The following is a 17858-nucleotide window of genomic DNA, read 5'->3' as shown; positions in this document are numbered from 1 at the left end:
TGAGGACGGCAGTGCTGCCTTGCCAGCCTGGGTCTCTGGGTGATTTGATGATGCAGAGGCTGCCTACTCTTCCTGGACCGTCACATGAGAGAAAAATAAGGTTCTATCTTTTTTGAGCTACTAAATTCTGGGATCTCTTTATTGTAGCAGCTTAGCCTTTACCCTAACAACCCACTCACCTACACGTTTATCTTTACCTGTACCCTTTAGTGCCTCCTTCTCTCCAGTCTCAGAGGTTGAGATGTACCCCTGAATGCCAAGATTAATTTCTTCCCCATGCACCCCTCCACCTACCCCATGACTTTGCTCCAGGAGGTATGCCCTCCCTCTTCTAGATCTCTGCATGAGACTGTGTCCCCTCCACCTATAAGAGCTGTCTCCTCATCTCTCTCACAAAGAAAACCCTCTGTGACCTTTCTGTTTCTTCTATCCACAGCCCTTTCTCTCTCCATTGTTTCTGTGCCAAGATTCTTACAGAAGTGATTGATGCTGACTGTCCCCATTTCCTCACTTCCCATTTCCTCCACAGCCCCCTGAAATCTGGCTTTCACTGCCACTGTTCTGCCAGAACTGCTTTGCTAGAGTTTCCCATTTTTTTCTCCACATTTTTACACCCAAAGAGGGATTTTCCCATCCAGTTCCTGTTTGTTCCCTCAGCTGTAATTTACACTATGGACCGTATATCATTGGAACGGTCCTCCTCTCTAGCTTATGTTCTGTCTCCTTCCTTGGTTGTTTTCCAGTGCCCATTCCTTAAACATAGGTATTTGCTCTCAAGGATTCTGTTCTTGTCCTTCTCCCTCTACGTGCTTGACTTGGACAAGCCAATGGCCCCCCTGTAGTCTTGACCACCAGGATGACATGCCAAATCATAACTTCACTCTAATCTTTTTCCTGAACTCTGACTCATGTGTCCAACTGCTGACTTGACATCTTGGATATGCTATGGGTACCTCCCACTCAATCTGTCCAAAACTGAGTCTATAGCCCTTCTCCTAAACTGTCTCTTCTCCTTCTACTTCTCTCTGTTGGCCAACAACACCACCACTTCCCCAATCACCCAGACTGAACTGAGGAGTTGTCATGGATCCTCCTTAACCCTCCACAAGTACTCAAGAATTAGTTCTTGCTCCTTTGGCTTCGTAAATATTTCCCAACTTCACCCAGTCCTTTCCCTTCTAGCTCAGGCCTTTATTTTCTCTCATTTAGCAGTTGTACAACTTCCTACTGGCCTCCTTGCCTTTAGGTTTGCCTGCCTAAACCCCCTTCCATATTGCTGCCAAAATTCTCCTAAAGTGCACATCTTTCCTATATCTTTACTCTACTTGGAGCTGTCTGGTGGTTTCCAGTGCCAATAAAATAAATTCTAATCTCTCACCTTGGCATACAAGGTCCTCCCATGCTCTTTGTAAGACTCTAGCTCATCAGTCTCCACCCCACTCTCTCTACTGTGGAAACTGAACTCCCTGGGCTCTGCTCTGTCTATAGTGCCCTCCCTCCTGTAGCCATTGGGCTACTCTTACACTTCATTCAGACTCTCATCGTTCCCTCCAGGAAGCCTTCTTTCAGCACCAGTCGGCCTAAATTCCTCACCTCCCTACTTAGTGTTCCTAAAACTCCCTGTGTGTGCCTCTGTTGAGCACAACCCATAATACTGTGAAAGACATGTATTATTCATATAGACTGTATACGTGTGTATACAGTGGACATTTCCCTTTCTTTTTGACCACCTAGCATCTGAACCCCCTTTATATGCTTGGGACATCCTTCACTTCTTACAAGCCTACTTCTACTACAGAAACAGAAAATACCAGAGACCTGCTCTCCCAGAGTTCCTTTCACTAAAGTTAGGGCTTCTGACTTGCCTCCTCCAATCAGACAGGCTTGATCCAGGAGTTTGTGGCACAGAGAACAGGGACCCCAGGGACCCCATGCTGAAAAGGGTGGCTGCAGCACCAGTGGCCATGACTGGGGTCCCATGTCGATGCTACCAGTGATGCAAGCTTGAGCATGATTTCAAGCTTTGGTCCTATTCTGCGCCCCATTCTCCAAGACCCCCAATATCCTTTTAATAAATCCCTTTTCTGCTTCACTTAGACAGAACTATGTTCTGTTGCCACCAATAGCCCTGACAGCGTTCCTCCTCATTGGGACTGTGAGCTCCTCAGTGGCAGGAGCATCTTCCTTGCTTTTGTTTCCACAGTCCTGGCACACAGAGGGCATTCAGTAGTTGTATTTGTGCATAGTCTGCCAATAATATTTAGGCCCAACTCTAGGAGACGTTACGCATTTTAGCATTTTCATCCTTTTGCTTCCAAGGAGGCAACAATCAGGGCAGATAATAATTATCTGTCTCTTGCATGCACAGATGCTCCCCTGCTCAAGGAAATGTCTGTCCCCATTACTTCCATCTTCCCACCCCTGCTTCCTCTGCTGGGCTGAAGGTTTTCTTTCTGCATGACCTGGACTCATCAGAAGGCAATAGGCGATCTCCTGCCTTAGCTTTACCATCTTCCCCTTCCCCCTTTTACCTGGGGTAGGAAGGTTGAGATGCCCTTCCTTGTGGACTCTAGCTAATGTAGCCCATGCAATATTTATGCTCTGCACGTACCTGTCCTTCCCAAGCTGTGCCCTGTTTATGCATTCATGAGCAAGTGCTCAAGATAATGTCATTTCATCAAATGGAGCTGAACCATGGCTCCACTTTATGCAGGATTACAGGCTGGTTTTTCTTTATTTGTAAATGTGCCAGCCTTAAAAATGCCATGTTTTGTCAGAGACAGCTGATTAAACACCTCTGAGTATCTGTCAGTGCAAACCGCGAGATCATTAATTTATGCTGTAAAAGGAATAGCTGGGAAGTATGCCTTAGACTGGTGGTTCTTTCCTCTTCTGAAACAAATAACATTTACATCTTTGAAAGAATGTTGTGAAAACTCACTCTAATGGATCAATGTTTTCAGAGTGACATCGTGTCACTTTGGCACTCACCTGTTTAAAGCCTCAAAGTGGATATTTTAGTCTTAAACAGCAGGTATTCTGATTCGGAAAAGGGCTTGGGATGCTTTTGATCTTATTGTCTCTCTGTCTCTCCTTCTCTCCCCCCCTCCCTCCCTTATTTCCTCATCACCCAACGTGGACTCACCATTACTACATAGTTTTGAAATAACTTCTTCATCTTGTTAATATCTTGGCCTGGATTTGGAGATCAAGGGCGTGCATCTCCTGGTGGAGTTTGCCTAGTGGGTTTGTTTTGCACGCTGGATTTTAAAGAAGTGCCGACTAGTGAATTTTCAAACAAATGAAAAATTTAGGAGGAGAACACTTTCCTTCTGCAGGTGTAGAGGTTGCATTTACTAAGTCTAACAAAATGTTTTTAAAGTGGAGTGTGTTTACACCATTTTAATTTTTAAATATCTCATGAATTCTTCTCTTTCAGGATAGAATTCTGGTTTTCTACAGCATTTGTGGTGGCAGCCTTTTAAATCCACTACCATTTCCCCAAACGCTTTCCTATGGATTCCACGGTATATTTTACTCTGCATAGATAAAAACAGGGACCAGTCCATTTGCATCATTAAAACTACAGAAAAAACAACTTGATTATTTCATTTGACCCTCACAAGAATTGTATGAAGAAAATAAGACCCTATTTTGCAGGTGAGGAAACAGTCTCAGACATTTCTGGAAGGACTAGCCTAAGAGTGCATAGAATCTGTAGATAATTTGGCTCAACATGCAACCACCTGTGTGTTGTCCTCAGAGCTAAGGACATAGAGATTAATTAAATGCAAGTTCTGCCTTCAAGATCAAACTCTAGCAATTGTGGAGCCAGGACTTTGACCGAGGTCTTCTGATTGCAAAAACTTCTCTCCCTTTCCTGTCTCAGATCTAAGGTTGGGGTAGCCTTAGGCAAAATCATCAAGTCTGAGTAATTTGCTTCCACTAAGCAACCTCCTCTCTTCTTTAACCTCCTTTCACCTCAAACACTTAACATCCTCATGCTTTCCAAGGTGTTCTCTCAAATTTGCCTTCCAAATTCCTCAATATTATCCCTCCCTCTCCTTCTCACCAAAACTCAGCTTACCCGGGTCTTACTCCTCTGTCTGGCTTGCATCTACTTAGAACCACTTCAAAACTTTTTTTTTTACCACGACCCTCATTAACTATGGGCTACAAATGGCCCACAACAAGAGGTCCACTTATAGCCCTGAGGGCTCCTATGAGAAAACTTTTAAAAGGTGCCCCTTCCCCAGGGAAGTGATAGCCCTGCACCGAGTTGCACAGCTTGGCAATCAGAACCCACCCTCACTCCTTTAGCCAAGCACCCCCATGCAGGGCACAATCTTACAGGACGATACAGGGCAGCTTGCACAGTAAGAAATGTATCTCGCGTTGCCACTGGGGTCAGCGGTAGCCAACCAGAGATGAGCTCTGAGGCTACTGTCCATGGTCCTGAATGATCACTGCAGGCAGGGACATTTTATGCTCTATCTCAGGGTCCTCCATGATTTTGTCCAATGCTTCCACCAATCGTAGGTTTTCTTTTATTTTTCATCTTGATAAAAAAAAATTGCCCTTTTGCACTGTCATAACACAAATAGGACTCATGACTCACAGGCCACAATTTATGGAGGAGAGTGGGTTTAAGCGGTCTACATTGGAATCCCAAACCCACCATTTGCTAGTGTGAACTTGGGGGAGCTACTCAGCCTCTCTGGGCTTCAGTTTCTCCATCTTTAAAGTGAGGATAACAGTGATAAATTGCTTGTAGGATTGCCTTGGGGATTAAATCAGATAATGCATGCAAAGTGCCTTGAGTGTGTTGTTAGTGGGGAAAATTCAACAAATGCTTTCCAGAAGCAGTAAGAGTGACAGTTCTGAATATAACAATTAATGTGATTTTAGGAGTCATATCCTGTTGCCAGTAGAACACTTCCTTGTCACCAGGAAGTTGAGGAAATATATGCTCCTTCTCCACCTGTAGCAGTCAAGGTTGAGTCAGGAAAACAGAAAGCCATGCTTGTTATTTTAAAAGAAAATATAGTGAATTTGTTAAACAGATGTTGAAGGAAGGATAGACCTAACAGAGAACACTGAAGTAACTCAGAGATAGTAATGGCAGGAAGGAGCTACCAACCCCCAGGCTCGAGCAACAAATGGGAGAGATTGGGGTCTTCAGAATCTTGATGTTTGGAAGAGGGACACCTCTCTGCCCCATGATGCTATTGATGCATAATAAGAAGTTAATGACTGGCAATAGCTTGGTAAACTATCAATCTAATTGACCAAGTAAGAATGGTCTCATATGTGGCTCAATATACTTTCTCCTCTGTATTATGCAATGTATCTCACAGTACCCTATTTTACATGAGAAAACTGTTAAGAAAAATTATTCAAAATCTGGAAAAAGGCAAAGAATGCTGCATGTCCTTTTTCCTTTTTTTGATGAGGAAGATTGGCCCTGAGTTAACATCTGTGCCAATCTCGGATGCCACCACAGCATGACCTGATGAGCAGTGTGTAGGTCTGCACCTGGGATCAGAACCCACAAACCAAGGGCCACTGAAGCAAAGCATGTGAACTTAACCACTACACCACTGGGCCAGCCCCTGCATGTCCCTTAATGTCATCCTGGGGCATTGTCTAAGAGAGACTCCCAAGGATTATCTAATTCTCTAGGAAAATGTATCTTTGTTTCATTTACTATTCATTGGAGCCCAGACTGTGCAAAATTCAATCTTAGCCTGAGAAAGATTGATAAGCTGCAAATAATTTTGACAGTAGCGGTGCAAGTTATTTCTGTTCAGCAGAAAAGATGGCCCCAAAGATTACAGATTTGTTGCCCTGTAGAATATTCAACAGTTTTATATCTAACTTAGCAGTTTTATTTCAACATACTTTTCCTGACAGACTAAATATCTGTTCCTAAATATCTTGAGTAAATATCTGTTTTTGAATCCTCTTCGAATCAGCTTTACCATCCTGCAGGTTCCGTCCTTAATGACTGTGTTAGTCAGAGTTCTCCAGAGAAACAGAATACATATATAGAGAGAGAATGGGATTTATTATAAGGAACTGGCTCACGTGACTGTGGAGGCTGACAAGTCCTACAGTCTGTTGTCTGCAAGCTGGAGACCCAAGAAAGCCAGTGGTGCAGTTTGAAGACCTGAGAGCTGGAGAGCCAGTGGTATAGATTCCAGTCTGAGTCTGAACACCTGAGAACCAGGAGCTCCAAATGCAGGAAAAGACCAATGTCCCAACTCAATCAGTCAAGCAGAGAGAGAGAAAGAGAGAGAGAGAGACTGAGTGAATCCTCTCTTCCTCCACCTTTGTGTTCTATTCAGGCCCTTAGTGGATTGGTTGATGCCCACTCCCACTGGGGAGGACAAGTTGCTTTTCTCAGCTACCAATTCATATGCTAATCTCTTCTGGGAACCTCCTCACAGACACATCAGAAACGTTCATTCAGATATCTGGGTATTCCACGATCCAGTTAAGTTGACACATAAAATTAACTATCACAATGAGTTAAGTAAATCTTTTACATACGTTCACTACATACTTGTATGAGAATCAGGTTTTCAAAAATTACGTTTTGACAAGAACTGAAATGGGAAGGGTTAATGTATTTGGTCAAAGTCACACAGTTAGAAAGTAGTGGCGTCAGAATTCCCACTCAAGTCCGGCTCACTCCAAAGTCCACATTATGATCTCTTAGTGCTTTTATTCCAAAAAAGATCTGTTTACTAGACAAATTGTATAAGGAATTGTTGCCAAACCCTTGCTAAAGAGTGACAAAATTGGGAATCAGCTAGAGTGATAAGCCAGTCTAAAACACTCAGGGTGGATTCACAAATTGAGATAGGTCAGAAAAGGTCAAGTGTTTATGTAAAACAGGGAAGATAATGAAAATGGTAATGAGACTCTGAAAAGGTTGGCAGGAGTGTTGACACAGGCATGAATTTTAAGACAAACACCAGGCTCCAGCTGTTTGAGACCTGGACAGATACAGCCAGTGACCAGTGATAAGCCCAGGCAGACAACCACCAGCGCCTCCCTCTCTTGCTCAGCCCACCCATGGGCTCCCAAGGGTTACACAAGCAAGGAATGCAAGGCAGCTCAACCAGGCTCTCTTTGATGAATTCTTAAGGCACTCCATGCAGAGTCAATAGGAAAGGTGTTATTTGGGAATAAAAAGAAACAGCAACCGCCATGGGGGAGGCTAAAGCAAACATAAATTTCATTTAAAATTTTTAGTACCCAGAATTTAGCCTTCAGTCAACTTTACAAATACGTGAAGACCTCCTAGCAAGACACTGTGGGGAACATGAGAAAAAAAGAAAAGAAGACTCTTGGAAGGAATCTTAGAATCCACCACCTCTAAGAGGTCAATCTTTCTTCTCACTTCTCAGTCAACATTTTTACTGAGGTCCTGTGTACCAGGTTCTATGCTAGCCCTAGAAATACAGCAGGGAACAAGAGCTATGAGGGCCTTGCTTTCATGGGTCTCATAAACTAGCAAGAGAAACATAACATCAGGTGTTAATGTTACAGTCATGCACCACATAACAACCTTTCAGTCAACAACGGGCAGCGTATGAGACGGTGGTCCCATAAGATTAATACCATACAGCCTAGGTGTGTAGTGGGCTATACCATCTAGGTTTGTGTAAGTGCCCTTTATGATGTTCACACAATGACAAAATCGGCTAACAACACATTTCTCAGAACGTATCCTCATAGCTAAGTGAAATAAGATTGTACATTAAGATATAATTTTTATATTATTAATATATAATACATAATTTATTAATTATACTAACATATTATGTAGTATTCAATATGTGTAATATATTGTATATTAATGTTATGTATAATATATTATAATATACTAATTATGGTGTTATATGTTACTATGATATTAATATAAGATATAATCTCAGAGGTGATTTGTGCTATGGAGAAAATGGAACATGATAAGAGGATAGAGTTATGGTGGGTTTGAGGAGCTATTTTAGAACAGTCAGGAAAGGCTTCTCTTTGGAACTTAGTTAAGCGAAGGAGCAAACTATTTGGAAATGTTAAAGGAAGGAGGTACCAGGCAGAGGGAACAGTAATTTCAAAGGCCCTGCAGAGGGAATGAATTTGGTGGGTGAAGAAGAGAAAGAGACCGATGTGGCTGGAATGTGTTCACCAAGGGGGACGGCAGAAGGAGATGAAGTCAGCGAGGCTGGCAGGGGCCAGATCATGCTTGACCTTGATGGCACAAGCAGGAGTCTGGATTTTGTGTCCATTCGTTCTGCCCATTTGGCAAATGAGGATGCTGTGGCCTCTCATTTAATAAGCAAACGTCACACAGCAACTCTGTACGTGATTCTGCCCTGGCTAATGTGGAGGTTCCACAAAGATGAGAAAGGAATGGTCCTTGCCTTCATGGGACCTGTCATCCCTGAGGCTCCCCCAGGGTAGAGAGAAGCAGAAGGTCACTGGAGAGCCAGAGTTCCTGAGCCTCCGCCAGCGGAACCACCATTCACCTGTTGCTCATTCAGAAACCTCACTTCACATCAGCCACCAAGTCCCACTGACTGTATGTCTTAACAGGCCCGCCATCTGTCCCAGCCTCTTCTCCTCCATTACTGATGCCTTGGTTAGACAGTGTTACCATTTCAGGCCTAGACCATTACAATGGACCCCGAACTGTTCTCCTTGCCTCTGGGCTCACCCCACCGCCAATCCAGCTTCCATCCTGGCACCTGATTAATCTTTCTGAAACACAAGTCCAGTTATGTCTCCTCTACTTGGAAAAAACCATTTATTGGCTTTAAGTCACCCAAAGTTTGCTAAAGCCCAAATTCCTGTAGGTCCCTCAGCCCTTGGCCTCAGGCTCTCTTCCTAAGCTCATATCCTGCCTCATATCCCCAGACTCTTGTCTGCAGCCACACTGTGCTTTTGTCATTTCCTAACATACCATGCTGCCCTTTCTTCCTGGAATGTCTACCCTGATGGCTAGATGGTTGAACTCCTACTCATCCTTCAGGACCCAATGCCAAATGGCCTCTCTTCCTTAAAGCCTAATGCTTTCTCTCCAGGCAGAGTTAGCACTCTCTAGAATCTGGTCCATAGTGCGTGTTTATATGACAACATATTACATGTATAGTCTCCATTTATTTACTTCTGAATCCTTTAGTACATAGTGAGTATTTGAATAGTAACAGGCATCCTATTTGTTTTGTCTCACCAGGCACACAGTAGGTATTGTTTGTTTAATCAGTAAGTCTGATGTTTTCCAATATGCCTTTTAGAATATTAATAAGGATGTCAATAAAAATTTTCCATGCAAACAAGTTTAGCAAACAGCGGCTTAAACACAGTTAAACTTGAGCTACCATACTTAGTGTGATCCCATTTGTATGTTTTAAAAATAGACATACATTTGGGTATAGAAAATTATCTGAAGGAGTAGGTGGGAGACTTAGTCTTATCTCTGGGAAGCGAGGCTTGGGAATTAAGGAGAGTGAGAGAAGAATATTTTCATTTTTCTCTTATATCATCTTATACTATTTGATTTTTTTTAAAAAAATCAGTACATGCAAGACTTTTAAATAATTAATTTTAAAAACTGTGAAATACCCAGCTGCGTTTAAAATAATAATACTAGCAACCCTATACTAAAAACGTGGAAAACAGTGATTTGATTTTTGTGGGGTGTGCTCTCTCCTGCTTCTACGATCACTCTTCTCCATCCCAGGATCCTCCTAGGAAACACAACCTCCCCAGGTCTTTTGGGAGAATGGCCACCTCCCCAGGTGAAGAGGCCTCCAAGGAAAGCTATCTCTGGCCCATCCCCCAAACAAAGAGCTCTGGAAAGAGATTCCATCAAAGGCAGGAGAGGATGAGGCCAACGTACAAAGAGAAAGAGAGACAGCAGCGTCAATACACAGAGAAAGTCACAGTGATAGAGATTTGGAACATGACTTGAATTCCTGGATCCAGCCATGCCTAAAGCCAATTTCACCTAGGAATTCACTTTTGTAACCAACAACTGCCTACACTTGCAAGGAAGCCTAAAGAGTTCCAATGGGAAATAGCGCTACCCTGGGAAATAGGAGACCTAGCATCTTCTCCTGACTGGCTGGATCCCTATTTTTCCTTGTGAGGACTTACTCCCCACATCTGAAAATGTGATGACAGACTGTATTCCACCTCGGCTCTGTGATTCTATGTCCTACTGGACTCCTAGGTCCACACCGTTGCCTCACCAGATGCCGCCTCTCTTTCAGGAGGTGGGAGTGTCTCCAGGAACTTGGATCTTCATTGCTCCTGACCCCAGCAGTCAGAGGCAGCTGATGTGGCGGAGTGTATTCAAGGACAGACGGGAGCTAAAGTGGATGTTTGGTCTGACTCTGAGTCTGTTGTCAAAATATCAGTCACTTCAGGAGGGTTGTCCCTCTTCTTCTCCCCACTGTCTCAAGGGACACTTTGAACAAAAGGGAACCAGTGAGTGGCTGCACCCGGGAAGTGAGCCTGAGACTTAGAGGGCCTCTCGCTCAGGGGCTCAGCTAAGTTGAGGCCTTAGAATTTAATACCATTCCCTACATCATAGAAACTGTGTGGTTCAAGGCCTCCTGCAGTGCCTGGGTCCTGGAGGTCCAAGGGACGCCTGCGATTGGATTGGACGGGTGGCTGGGGGCAGGTGGGGAAGATGCGAGTTGTCAGAAATGACCACATTGGGCAACAGAAGATAGTCCCTGTGGGTGGGCAGAGCCCAGCGTCAGAAAAAGGGAAAAGAACTGGCACCCTGGTTTACCTGTTCCGCTCAGGTTCTGTGCTAGATGCTTTACTTCTGATTTCTTCTTGAATCCACACAAGAGGTATTGTGTCCCCATTATGTAGAGAAAAGAGCTGAGGCTCAGAAAGGTAAAGTACCTTGTCCAAGGTCACACAGCTAGTAAGTGACAAAGCCATGACTCAAACCAGACTGGTGTGGCCCCAAAGCCTCCTAGGAGTGTGGCCTCAGATGCAGGAGCAGGACGTGGTCGTTGGAAAGCCTAGGGCTTGTGGGAGAGAAGAGACAGACATGACTTCAGTCCAGGAGGGATTGGGTGCATTTGGAGAAACAGGGGGAAAGCGCAGTGGCCAGAGTTGGGGTCTTGGGCTCAGCTGGCTCATCAGTGGCCACAGCCAGCCCTCCACCTCCCTTGATGGAGCAAAGGCTATGGTCTGGCCACTCAATGGTCAGCACCCCACCGGGGTCTCCACCTCCTGAAGCTCACAGTCTGGTGGGGTTAAAAGAGACCACACAAACCATCAGTCAAGGAAATAATGACAAACTGCAGCGAACTCCATGACTGTGTGTAAGAGGGACGCCTGATCTAGGGGTAGGGGGCAGGAGTCAGGCGCCAGAGAAGACACCCTCAATTGTGTTAGTTTCCCATGGCTGCTATAACAAATTACCACAAACTTAGTGGCTTAAAACAGCACAAACACATTCTCTTAGAGGTCCAAAGTGGGTCTCAGCAGGGTAATATCAAGATATCAGCACCACTGAGTTCCTTCTGGAGGCCCTAGGGGAGAACCCATTCCGTGCCTTTTCCAGCTTCTAGATGCTGCCTGTATTCCTCGGCTCACGGCCCCCTTCCAACTTCAAAGCCAGCGTTGCATTGTTCTGACTCTGCTTCCATTGTCACACCTTCTCCGACACTGACTCTCCCAGCTCCATTTTATAAGGACCTTTGTGATTACATTGAGCCCACCCAGATAATCCAGGATAATCTCCACACCTCAAGATTCTCACTCCATCACACCTGCAAAGTCTCTTTTGTTATGCAAGGTGACAGGTTCAGAAGATCAGTACATGGACATCTTTGGGAAGAGGGCCACTATTCTGCCTACCACACCAAGGAAGTGACCTCTGAACCGTAAATGGAAGAAGAGGGAGTTAACCGAGTGAAGCAGGTGAAGGAGCGGGGAGAGTATTCCCGAAGAGGGAGCACCATGAATAAGTGTCTTGAAGCGGGAGGGAGGATGATGACTGAGGAATTTAGAAAAGGCTAGTGTGGCTGGAGTACAGAGGGCCGGGAGAGGATGGTGAGAGAGCAGAGGATGGAGGGCCAGGACTTCCGTGGCCTTGGAAAGGACTTTGGCCTCAGTCTTTCCTAAGCAGAGATCGGGGATACAATCAGATGCGCCATTGAAGGTTCCCCTTGGGCTTCCCGTGGAGAATGGGCTGGAGGGGTCAAGAGTGGACACAGGGAGACCTTTAGATGCATGAGGGGCTGGAAGCCACTTTGGCCATCACTTAAAGTCCCCTGGCCCTTCCAGTTAGCACATGTGAATTATGCACACCTTGCTCAGAAGCTTTGATGTTAATCTTAACATGGAAAATTGCAAACCTATACAAAAGTAGAGAGAGTTTACTGAAGGCCCACAGACATATCTCCTGGCTCTAATAACTAGTCAATTCATGGCAAATCTCATGGAATGTATATTCCCCTATCCCAGGATTATTTTGAAGCAAACCCCAGGGATCCGATCATTTCATCCAAATTTATTTCAACTTGTATCTGTGGCTGTATAAGACATTTTTAGAAAAAACAAAACAAAACTATAATTGCCCGGGAGCTAATAAATCCCTGTAGTGGCTCAGTACCTATCTGTGGAAGGAAGGAAGGAATAATTATGCATTTTGACAAACTTGTAGGAAGAATATTCCCTTCTCATCTTTGCCCAGGGTTTCGAAGCACTTTGTATGTCAAAATCCACATCCTCTTGGGGCAGAGGATTTCTCTTCTTGTGAATGCCAAGCTTAGTCTCACCCCACTTCGAGCCCTCGCTCGGCCATCCCTAAGCATCCTGGCTGCAGGTCGCAGGGGCCGGGGGATATGCATCCTGTCCTTCAGATGGGACTATAAAGGTCTTGCTCCTGCTCAGCTCACAGGGTGGCAGAAGCCTCAGGTCAGTGTTCCATCCAGCCACTCTTTTGGCACTAGGGGAGAAGGCCTTTTCAAAATGACAGAAGTGCATGCAACCCACGTGCTGACACGCTTGTTTCCAGGACACCAGCAGTTAGGCCTCCTCCCCTCCGAATTACTCTGCATTGCCGGGTGTGAGGGTGGGAGGTGGAGAGGTCTCTAATTACTCCTTTCTTGCAGGCTTTTGGTTCTGTGACTATTTCAAGGAGGAGGGGAATGATGTTGACGACTTCCTCTCAAATGAAGACACTCCTCAAGGTCCCCTCTCCATTCCTCTCTCCATAAAAGCCTCGTTGTCTGGTGAAGGTTTGTCCTGGCTATCAACTGCTAAGTAACAAACCCCCGAATGCAGTGGCTTGAATAACAATCATTTTATTATGTTCATGATTTATGGGGGGATTTGAGTGGGCCTTAGCTGAGCAGTTCTGCTCCATGTGGTATTGAGCTGTGCACGGTTTGGTTTGGAGGGTCCAGAAAGTCTTCACTCACAGGTCTGGGGCCTTGACAGGCACAAGTGGATCCCTCTCTCTTTCCACACAGTCTCTGGGCCTCTCTCATGGTCCAGCAGAACAGGCAGACATCTTACATCATAGCTCAGGGCTCCAAAAGTACATATTCCCGGAGACAGAAAGCTGGAGATGCCATCCCTGCAGGCCTGGAAACCAGCGTAGCATCACTTATTCTGCTTATTCTATTGGCCAAGGGGAAAGGACATAGACCCACCTCTCAATGGAAGGAATGTCAAAGAATTTGTGGCCACCTTTAAGCCTTGTCTTAGTCCTTTTGAGCTTCTATGACAGAATACCATAGACTGGTTGGCTTATAAACAACAGAAATTTATTTCTCACTGATCTGGAACCTGCGAAGTCCAAAATCAAGGTGCTGGCAGATTTGGTGTCTGGTGAGAGCCTGCTTCCTAGTTCACAGATGGCCATCTCCTTGCTGCATCCTCCAATGGCGGATGGGGCAAGGGCATTCTCTGGGGCTTCTTTTATGAGGGCGCTAATGTCATTCATGAAGGGTCCACCCTCATAACGTAGGCTCCTCCCAAAGGCCCCACCTCCAAATACCATCACCTTGGGGATTAGGTTTCAGTAAACGAATTTTGAAGAGACACACACATTCAGTCTATAGCACTCCTCCACAGGTGAGGAGAGTAGAGCACGGACCCTTTGTGACCCCAAGAAAATGCAATGGCCCAGTTTACAGGGGCTGTCCCAGGAGAGCTATGAGTGGAAACACAATTTTCAGTATTCTGAGACAAAACTGCAGTCCTGTTACAGGAAAGTCCTTTAGGTGCTTATCAGGCTACATGTCCTCTGCTTGCAAGGTCAGAGCATGAGTTTCCATAAGTTTCTCTCCAAAGAGAGAGTTTCTGCTGTGTTAAAGTAATAAATTATACATGCTCCTGAAACTAAATGCAATGGCTTCCCTGGCTTCTAAAAAGGGCAAATTTGGTGAATCAAAGTTGATTTAATCGTTAACCTGGGCTAACTCTGTGGAAAGTGCTCCGTCTTTGTAGGATTGACTGCGATGTCACTTCTCTCTCTTCGACGTGAGCTCTATGACTAAAGACCTCAGTGATGGGAAGGGAGGGAGGCTTTGTAAACAGGTGGATCTGGGCTGGACTTCTGACCTGCTCGCCCAGGCTTCTACGGCATGATTCTTGGGAAAGTCACGTAACATATCACCGTTAGTAAAATGGGAATAGAAACACTATACTCAGTTTTGTGAGCATTAAAAACTGAACATAAAGTACTTAATTTTGTTTCTGGAACATGTAATAGGTGCTTAAATATAATTTAGTTCTCTTGTTTCTCTCCCTCTCTCTATTTTTTTCCTTTATTCTCTTTGTCTTTCTCCCTTTGCTTTCTCCTTTTGTCCCTCCTCCTGCTTTCTCTCTCCTCCTTTTGTTCTCTCTCGCTCTCCTTCATTTGAAATGAGTCAACTACTCCCCTATGCAAACCCTGATCCAGGAAAACTGGCCTTTGCTCCTCTCTAAATACTCTTGGCTTTCCCATCTCCATATATTTCCTCCATCGTGCTTTTTTCTTAGAGGGCCCTTCACCTTCTTTCCACTGATCTAAAACCTCAGGGTCCTTCCTACTTTCCATAGTGTTTCCTCTGGGAGGTATTTCCTGCTCATCTCAGTTGGAAATCATTGTTACCTCCTGCAAACTCCCATGGTTCTGGTCCATTTGCTAATCGGTGGCAGGAAAAGAGCTTATGGCTCACGAGTCAAGAGACATGAATTATATTCCTGGCTCTGCTACTAAATAGCTATGTGACCTTGGGAAAGTTATTTACCCTCCTTGAGTTTTATACTCTCTGTCTACAAAATAAGACCACAAAAGTAGACAATTCTCTAATTAGGGTTCTTTCTATTGCAATGACAAAAATCCTACTAAAATTATCCTAAAAAACAAGAAAAAAGGAATTTATTGCATTATATAACTGAAAAGTCCAATATTATAGTCAAGGTCAGCTGGATCCAGGAGTTCAGATTATCATCAATGGTAAGTCTCTATGTCTTGCTCTTTTTTTCTTCCATGTTGGCTTTATTCTCAGGCACGCTTTTACCAATCAATGTTAAAGATGCCCACCAGTAGCTCCAGATTCTTGCTCGCCCAGCTTGGCAATAACAATAACTAGTTTCTTTCCTAATAGTATCAGCAAAACTCTCCATGTTGATTCTCCTTAGGCTGCACTGAGGCACGAGCTCATCCCTGAACCAATCACAAGGCCAGAAGAATAAACATTCTGATTTGTCTAGACTTCATCACATGGCCACCCCTGGAGCTGGGGATATGGTCAGCCCCACCAAAATGCATTGGCTGAGAGTGCAGGGATGGTTCTCTAAAGAAAAGTCTGGGTACTGCTATCAGAGGAAGGGGGAATGGATTCTCAGAATGCAAAAACACTAGCCATCCACTACAGTCCACCCCCTGGCTGCTAATCTTCTGTATACCAATCCTCCTGAAAACCTAGCTTCAAAGTGCCCTGCCAAACAAATTGCAGCAGCTCCAGGTGCAACACCAAACTCAGTCATCTCATTCTCCAAAGAGAGACAACCAAAGTCTGGTCCAGTTACTGTAACCATGCAGTTCCAAGCTTTCTTGACGATGTGCATTCTTCTCCATCAGACTGAGTGTGGCTCTTCATGGTCTGCAGCCTTTGAGTAAATAATATACTTAACCATCCACCAACATATCCAACAGACACTAGTGGGAAAAAAAACAGGATAACTGCCATTAAAGCAGTCATTTGAAAAAGGGAAACAACAAACAGTGGTTATTAATTCATGGCATATACCACATCCTGTTGGCAATGGGATGAGATCCCTGACCAGCCATTCCAGCTGCCCTTCTTCTCCTTGATGCTCTCCAGTGACATCAGAGAGATGGACTTTGGGGTGAATTGCTCTTCTGGGAATGCAGTTCTTTAGCAGCTGGTTTCCTGTTAGTATTAGTTCAAGTGTATCAGTTAGAAATGCCCGCAGCTATAAGGAACAGAATGCTTGGCTAACAGTAGTTTAAACAAGAATGAATTTCTTTTTCTCATATAATAATATACTTAAAGGTAAGCAGTCACCAGCACTAGATAAATCAAGGGTCAAAGAACTGTGACTCTATGGGCCTTTTCTAATAGATGGAACTCTGCAGCTCATGTCTGCATTCACGCGAAGAAGCAGGTGGAAGGGCTGCCCCGGTGTATTGCTCCCTTTTATCAAGAAATGCCAGAGCCTTGCCAGAAGCCCCCCTCAAGCTTCCATTTAGATCTCATTGCCCAGAATTGGGTCTCTTGGTCACTTCCAGCTGGAAGGGAAGCTGTGAAAGCTAGTATTTTGCCCATTGTTTCCCAAACAGAACCGAGATTTATTAGCAAGGAAGGCCTGAAAACCGCCTTAGGGATGGAGAGTGAGGGTATCAGGTATGAGGTATGATTTTCCAATGGAAAGTTAGGGATCAATTCCTACAAAAGAGGGGAAGGGGTGCCAGAGAGGGAAAACAACAGGCTGCAAATAGACTATTTCTGGCTCTAAAAATCTTTGGTCCCAAGGGCATACATTTTTTTAAAAAAATCATTTCTGGGCTTAAATAAAATAATAACAATAATAATATCTCAGAGGAGTTTTAGAAAGTAAAGTCAATGGCAACTTATTTTTAAAATAACACCTTCCTGAAATAACAGACAATGACAACTTATGATTTTATCAGCAATTTCAGAAAGGATGAAAAAGGAGACTTTAAGCACGCTGACATGCACCTTGTCATCTCTGGCATAAGGTGATATTTCTCATGAGGATGTCAAGGAACCGGGGCTGCCACCCCCCATCCTTTCCCTCTCCCGCCTCCCCCCAGCGTTGGAGTGTGCTGGGGTTCACTTTCTGATTTACGTAACTGCTGAGGCTGAATGACCCGGAACCTCTGCTGTCCTCTCCCCCACCCCTACTCTGCAGTTAATATCCCCAGGTCCAGTGCTAAGAAGGCTTAGGAGAGATTTTTAGATGAGTTTTGTTATTTCCAGCCCAGATTATTTAGCTCACCCAATGTGAGCATAAAGGCCCACTTAGAGCCGCCAGCCAGGGGCTCCTGACTGGTGATCCTGGGGGTGCTTCTAGCAGGGTGGGGTCCTGCAGAGTGGGTGACAGCACAAAGTGGGTTACCATTCTAGGGCAAAGGGACATTTGAGGGAGTGGAAAGGAGATGCTGCTGTTCTGGGCATGCCCCAAGGGAATGAAGCTAATAGAATAGACATCTTCATTGGAAACAAAGTTAATTTTGAAGCAAAAGCTAAAATAGGCTTCTCTCTTCTCTTTCTTCACTATCCCCACCCCCTACCTAACCTGAAACCAGAATAGAAGTGATGAAGAGCAGGTCTGCT

General features: G+C 44.6%; 1 long non-coding RNA gene across 1 annotated transcript; it reads right to left on the bottom strand.

Moving 5' to 3' along the window:
• Positions 1 to 15390: 15390 nt before the first annotated feature.
• On the bottom strand, positions 15391 to 17603 carry LOC139079301 (uncharacterized). The gene is made up of 3 exons (XR_011532818.1): positions 17521 to 17603; positions 16287 to 16430; positions 15391 to 16195 (listed from the first exon to the last, which is right to left on the bottom strand). It is a non-coding gene; the product is annotated as an uncharacterized lncRNA (long non-coding RNA).
• Positions 17604 to 17858: the final 255 nt, after the last annotated feature.

This window comes from Equus przewalskii, chromosome 25, assembly GCF_037783145.1.
Source record: "Equus przewalskii isolate Varuska chromosome 25, EquPr2, whole genome shotgun sequence".
In the NCBI taxonomy this organism is placed as follows: Eukaryota; Metazoa; Chordata; class Mammalia; order Perissodactyla; family Equidae; genus Equus; species Equus przewalskii.
The sequence above is the reverse complement of the archived record's forward strand: the minus strand, read 5'-3'. Positions and strand labels throughout refer to the sequence as shown.